The following is a 5,998-nucleotide window of genomic DNA, read 5'->3' as shown; positions in this document are numbered from 1 at the left end:
GAGCGAGGGGAGGAAGAGAGATGCGTGGGATCGGGCTAGGGTTAGGCGCAGCTGGGCCTTAGAGGCCGGCCCAGATGGATACAAGTGGCGGCTGGGCTGCGGATGAGCCTAGATGGCCTGTTGGGCTGCAAGGCTTCTTCCTCCTCTTCTTTAACTCTTATTTTCTAAAACAGAAAATAACAAAGAAGAAAAGAAGAAGGAAGGAGGTGTTGGGGAAGAAGTTGGACACGGGGATTATTTTCCCGAACTCGCAAAAATGTGCTTGTTCCGAGAAAAATAAAAGAGGCATGCTTGAAAGATTTAAATCCAAAACCATTTGAATTTAATTCAAATGGGTTTGCACTAAGACTTGATAAAAGGAAGGTCCAAAAATGTTCGGATTTTTGGTGGAGCTCCGGAAAATGACGAAAGAATTTATGGGCAGAGTTGGAGACCAAGAATTAAGATAATAAAGGCATTGGGATATTTTGCAGGTGTGTTTATGGGTGATTCCGAATTAGTGGAATATTTAATATAGCTCCCTAACAATAGTAGGAGACTTCGAATATGTTATAAAGAGAAATCACCATGTGAATCCCTCGATTTAAATAGATCAAAAGAGCTATGCAATTTATTTAGTTGAGTTTTAAAAATTAGATGGCATGATGGCATGATGACATGATGCAATGCAAAAATAAAAGAGCAAGCAAAAAAGAAACACATGGCAAAGCTCGGAATAGCTGGAAGTCTTCTGGAGCGTCGGTCTCGGGGCGTTACAACACTCCACCACTACAAGAGGATCTCGTCCCGAGATCTAGGATGGCACCAGAGAGAAACGGAGAGGAAGAGAAGAGGTAAAACTAAGTTGCTTGTTTGACGAACGAGTGAAACCACGAACCTTGAGAGGTTGAAAAGTTGAAAGAGAGAACACAATGGAGTTGAACACAATTGAGAGCACTGTGGTAGAAAAATATAAATAAGGAACACCATGTGAACCTTGGAGGTTGCAAAGCTATGAATGACGAGTACAATGGACAAGAAGGAATTGGAACCACTCTGGTTGAAACGAGATAAACAAGGAACAAGGAAGAACAAATTCGGACAACACTCCGATTGAAAAGAGATGCAAGACTTGATAAGATGAAAAGAACTTGAAGAGATGACACAACATTCCGGTTAAATGGATAAGCACGAAAAGAACACGATCCTCACAATTCGAGATGATGAGTGAAAAGAGCAACATCACAATGTCTCCAGAAGAAAGAATAGAAGATAGATCATTGGAATAAAGGAATGGAGAAGAAAATGCCAACTTCTGCCACAAATGATCTTGGAAAGCATCCTTGCAAAGAAGAATTGAACGGAGTTGTTGGAAAATCAACAACGAAAAGCACAAGCTTGTTGTGGGCTTATGGCAAAAATCTCAAAATGATGAGGTGACAACCGACCACTAACAGAAACAATTGATTGCTTGAGATCAATGAAGAGATGAAAACTGCTTTTGCCGAGAGGATAGGAGAAAACATGGATCATTGATAAGCACCACAATACAACATTCCTTAGGGAAGGTTTTAGGTGAAATCTATACCAAGATAACTCCAACGAAGAGATTGATGGATTTAAAATACCTCGTTCTTGAAACAAGTGAATCGCGAAACAAGAATGGAAATTGTCAAGAATGATATAACACCATCTCAAAAGATAAGGTAGAAAGAATAGCACTTCGGAATGCAAGATGAAGAAAGCTTCAACTCCTCACAACAAAACATGTGTTGAACACCATGTTTATTTTAGAGTATAGCTTGGCGGATCATAACTATGAGAGAAATCATGACGAACAATTGAAGAATGAAATGAATCCTTAACGAACCACCATGTAGAGCCTCCATGAAGAACTCCGGTAATAAAAAAAGGATGATAAAAAGAAAGAGAAGTTGAAAACACAAGGTGGAGCCTTGCGATGATTTAGATGGAGCTAAAAATGAGTAAACTTTGAACTCCGGACAAGAAAGATGAATAACTTGAAACCGAGAATGAGATATGATGAACAACTCTGAAAAGAAGAAACTAGATCACTTCGATGAAACAATAATAAGAATTATGTTATGCCTATCCTTCACCAATTTAAATTGATGACAAGCAATGGATTTGGCATACTACTTATTCCCGTAGAAAGGATTAAGAGAGATATAGCATAAACTTGAGAAGGTATAGATGGAACCACCGGTGGGATTTGGAAACAATGAATGAATTGATATGATAACGAAGGAATTGAAATCTTAAACGAACCACCGTAAGAATTGAAAATGAAAGTAGCAAAGGCACAATTCGCCGGGAAGATTTGGAAAACGAATGAAGATACTTGAGAGAATTTAGATACAAGAGAACGAAGAGATCATGAACTGACTAGAGAGTATACTTGAACTATCCACCGGTGAGATTTGGAGAACAAGAGCTGAAGGCTGAGAATGAGGAATTATGACATGATGGCCTTCAGAGGAAAGAAATGGAAACAACTCATGAAATGCTCCGGATGGTAAGAAAAGAATTCTCACAATCGAAAACAATTATGAGAGGATGTCATCAAGCTAGAACCATGAATCTTCAAGAGAACGGACAAGATTTAAGAGAACCTCTTCTTCGGTCTTCAAAATCCGAGAATGACGATGAGAAACACCACCATGAATTGTTGAGACACTCCAGAATGAAAATTAGAAAGGTTGAACCAATGATGAAAGAATTTAAAAGATCTTGGACAAAGACATTTGATTGATGATAATTCATTCTTACGTCAAACTTTGAAAGAATTTGAGAATCACTCCGGATAAGTTAGAAGAGTTAGGTAAGATCCTAGAAAAGACCTGTGGTTTAGGGCCCACTCAAAAGGAAAACATCGTTGAACGATTGATTCAAAAGGGGGGGATTGCACCGGTTGAATTAAATGGCTTGAATGAGATAACACTCTCCAAATAGCTTGAACGGATTAAGAATGGAAACAAATCTTCCAAGATATCTTGAGCACTCTGGAACAAATGAATAGTGAGAGGTGAATGATTAAGAGGTCACCGGCATACGCAAACACTTGAAACGAGGAAGGGAATATGATCAACACCGAAAGCTTGAGTTAAATCCACCGGAGAAGAAAAGAGACGAAGAATAATAAACTTGAAGCTCCGTTAGTATCTTCTTGAGAATCACCGGATAAGAACATTGACGGAAAAGAATGGGGAGACTTCCCATCAATAAAAGGATACTTGATTAAGACATCTGAGTCCTCGAAGAAAAAGGGTGGGAGGGCGGGAAAAACAAAGGCAACTTGGGGCAGATGAAACAAACACCGTTGAGAAAACTTAGAATTGATCTTGCGGATGGGGAGAATGATCGGATCCACTTGAAGAGAAGCACACCGGTTGGGAAAAGAATTAACATGACGATCTCGATGATCAAGAAGGATTAGTATTCACATAGCCATATGAGAACACCGTTTATGAAAGGTATGGATTCAACATTTGACTTCGAAGCAACTAGAATACCACAAATGAAACAAAACCAAGGATTTGGCTTGCAGAATAAGCCGAAACAAACATATGATAGAGATTTCGTTTGAAGTTTTCGTGGTGGGGCCCACACGGGCTCGAGTGTACAGCACCATCATGTACAAGGCTGTGCACATGACATACGAAGTGTCCCCGAACCAGCATAGCCAAGGGTTCTTTAAGACACAACGAGACCACTGTAAAAACGACCGTGGAAAGGTGGACCACTAGACATCAAACCCCAATCTCATATCATGCATCTGTCGAAAAGATATTCTAGCAGCTACTTGAATTCCCACCTATAAAACTCCCGAAACTTTCTGGTTATGCAATCTGGTGTTGGGGATACAGGGGAAGCAATATATATCTCACCCAAAACTAACAATTCCTACATCCAAGCTGTATCCATCCGTCAACACATAACCAAGAAAACTCCGGAAATCGTGTACCTCAACCTTCGAAAAGCATCCGTTATACGAGTTATGGCAATACTCTCGAGCTCGCCCCAGTACTGGGTTATCGAGGTTATCTCACCAACAACTGCATAAAAGAGATTTTCGATGTCGGCAAAACTCAGATATTCCAGAACTGCAACGATAAAATTATGACGACAACACCTCGGAGCTCAACTCCCCGGGTCAAAGCCACATAATAGACAGGAGGCACCAAGAACAATGTTCTCGTCAAAAAACCATCGGAACAATTCCAAGATACCCGCGTGACCCTAAAAATTTTTTTAGTGAAATTTGAGAAGAGGAAAGTCAAAACATCTACGTCAGGAGACCTCACCAAAGCGACGAAGGGACTGAGGAGTAAAAAGAATCCTACTCTCCGATATATATAATCCTAAGACTCAAAACATTTTTGTTCTAGACTCAACAACGCCAGCAAACAATCAAGCAGGGGGCTCCTAAGTCAGGGATGGCTCTGATACCAACTTGTAACACCCACGATGCGGCCATATCTCCCACGTGTCGAAACACGACTTAGAGGCATAACCGCATTGTGGTTTTGTCGCAAGAAGGGTCATCTCCACACAATCCCATGTAATGAACAAGAATGGGATAAAGAGTTGGCTTACAATTGCCACTTCACACAATGAACATATAATTCATACATCATTCAGAGTACACACATATAGTCTGACTACAGACAAAACCAAAAGAAAAGAAGATAACCCAACTGCTAGATCCCTGATCATCCCAACTGGGCTCCACTACTGATCAACATGAAACGATACATAGCAACAACCAAGGTCTTCGTTGAGCTCCCATCTGAGCTTGGTTGCATCACCGGTACTGGTGTCATCGGCACCCGCAACTGTCGTGATAGTATCTGGTGAGTCACGAGGACTCAGCAATCTCAAAACCCGCGAGATCAAGACTATTTAAGCTTATGGGAAAGGAAGGGGTAAAGTGGTGAGGTTGCAGCAGCGACTAAGCAAATATGGTGGCTAACATACACAAATAAGAGCGAGAAGAGAGCAAATGGAACGGTCGTGAAGCTAGCAATGATCAAGAAGTGATCCTGAACTCCTACTTACGTCAATCATAACCCAAAACCGTGTTCACTTCCCGGACTCCGCCGAGAAGAGACCATCACGGCTACACACGCGGTTGATGCGTTTTAATTCGGATCTGGTGTCAAGTTATCTACAACCGGACATTAACAAATTCCCATCTGCCTATAACCACAGGAACGGCTTTCAAAAGATGATACCCTGCAGGGGTGTCCCAACTTAGCCCATCACAAGCTCTCGCGGTCAACGAAGGAATAGACCTTCTCCCAGGAAGACCCGATCAGACTCGGAATCCCGGTTTACAAGACATTTCGACAATGGTAAAACAAGACCAGCAAAGCCTCCCGCTGTGCCGACAAATCCCGATAGGAGCTGCACATATCTCGTTCTCAGGGCACACCGGATTGTCCAAACTTCGGTAGGCCAGCCCAGAGTTGCCCCTGGTGGCCACCGGCGGTTGACAGGTTGGACCAACACTCACGACGAGCACTGGCCCGGGGGGGGGGTAAAATAAAGATGACCCTTGAGTCTGCAGAACCCAAGGGAAAAAGGCTTAGGTAGGCAAATGGTAAAACCAAGGTTGGGCCTTGCTGGAGGAGTTTTATTCAAAGGGAACTGTCAAGGGGGTCCCATAAATCACCCAATCGCGTAAGGAACGCAAAATCCGGGAACATAACACCGGTATGACGGAAACTAGGGCGGCAAGAGTGGAACAAAACACCAGGCATAAGGCCGAGTCTTCCACCCTTTACCAAGTATATAGATGCATTAATTAAATAAGAGACATTGTGACATCCCAACATAATCTTGTCCATCATGAAGCAATCTTCAACTTCACCTGCAACTAACAACGCTATAAGAGGGGCTGAGCAAAGCGGTAACATAGCCAAGCAACGGTTTGCTAGGAAGGGTGAAAATGTTAGAGGCTGACATGGCAATAGGGGAGGCATGGTAAACAAGTGAT

Source organism: Triticum aestivum, chromosome 3B, assembly GCF_018294505.1.
Source record: "Triticum aestivum cultivar Chinese Spring chromosome 3B, IWGSC CS RefSeq v2.1, whole genome shotgun sequence".
In the NCBI taxonomy this organism is placed as follows: Eukaryota; Viridiplantae; Streptophyta; class Magnoliopsida; order Poales; family Poaceae; genus Triticum; species Triticum aestivum.
Note: the sequence above shows the minus strand (reverse complement) of the source record.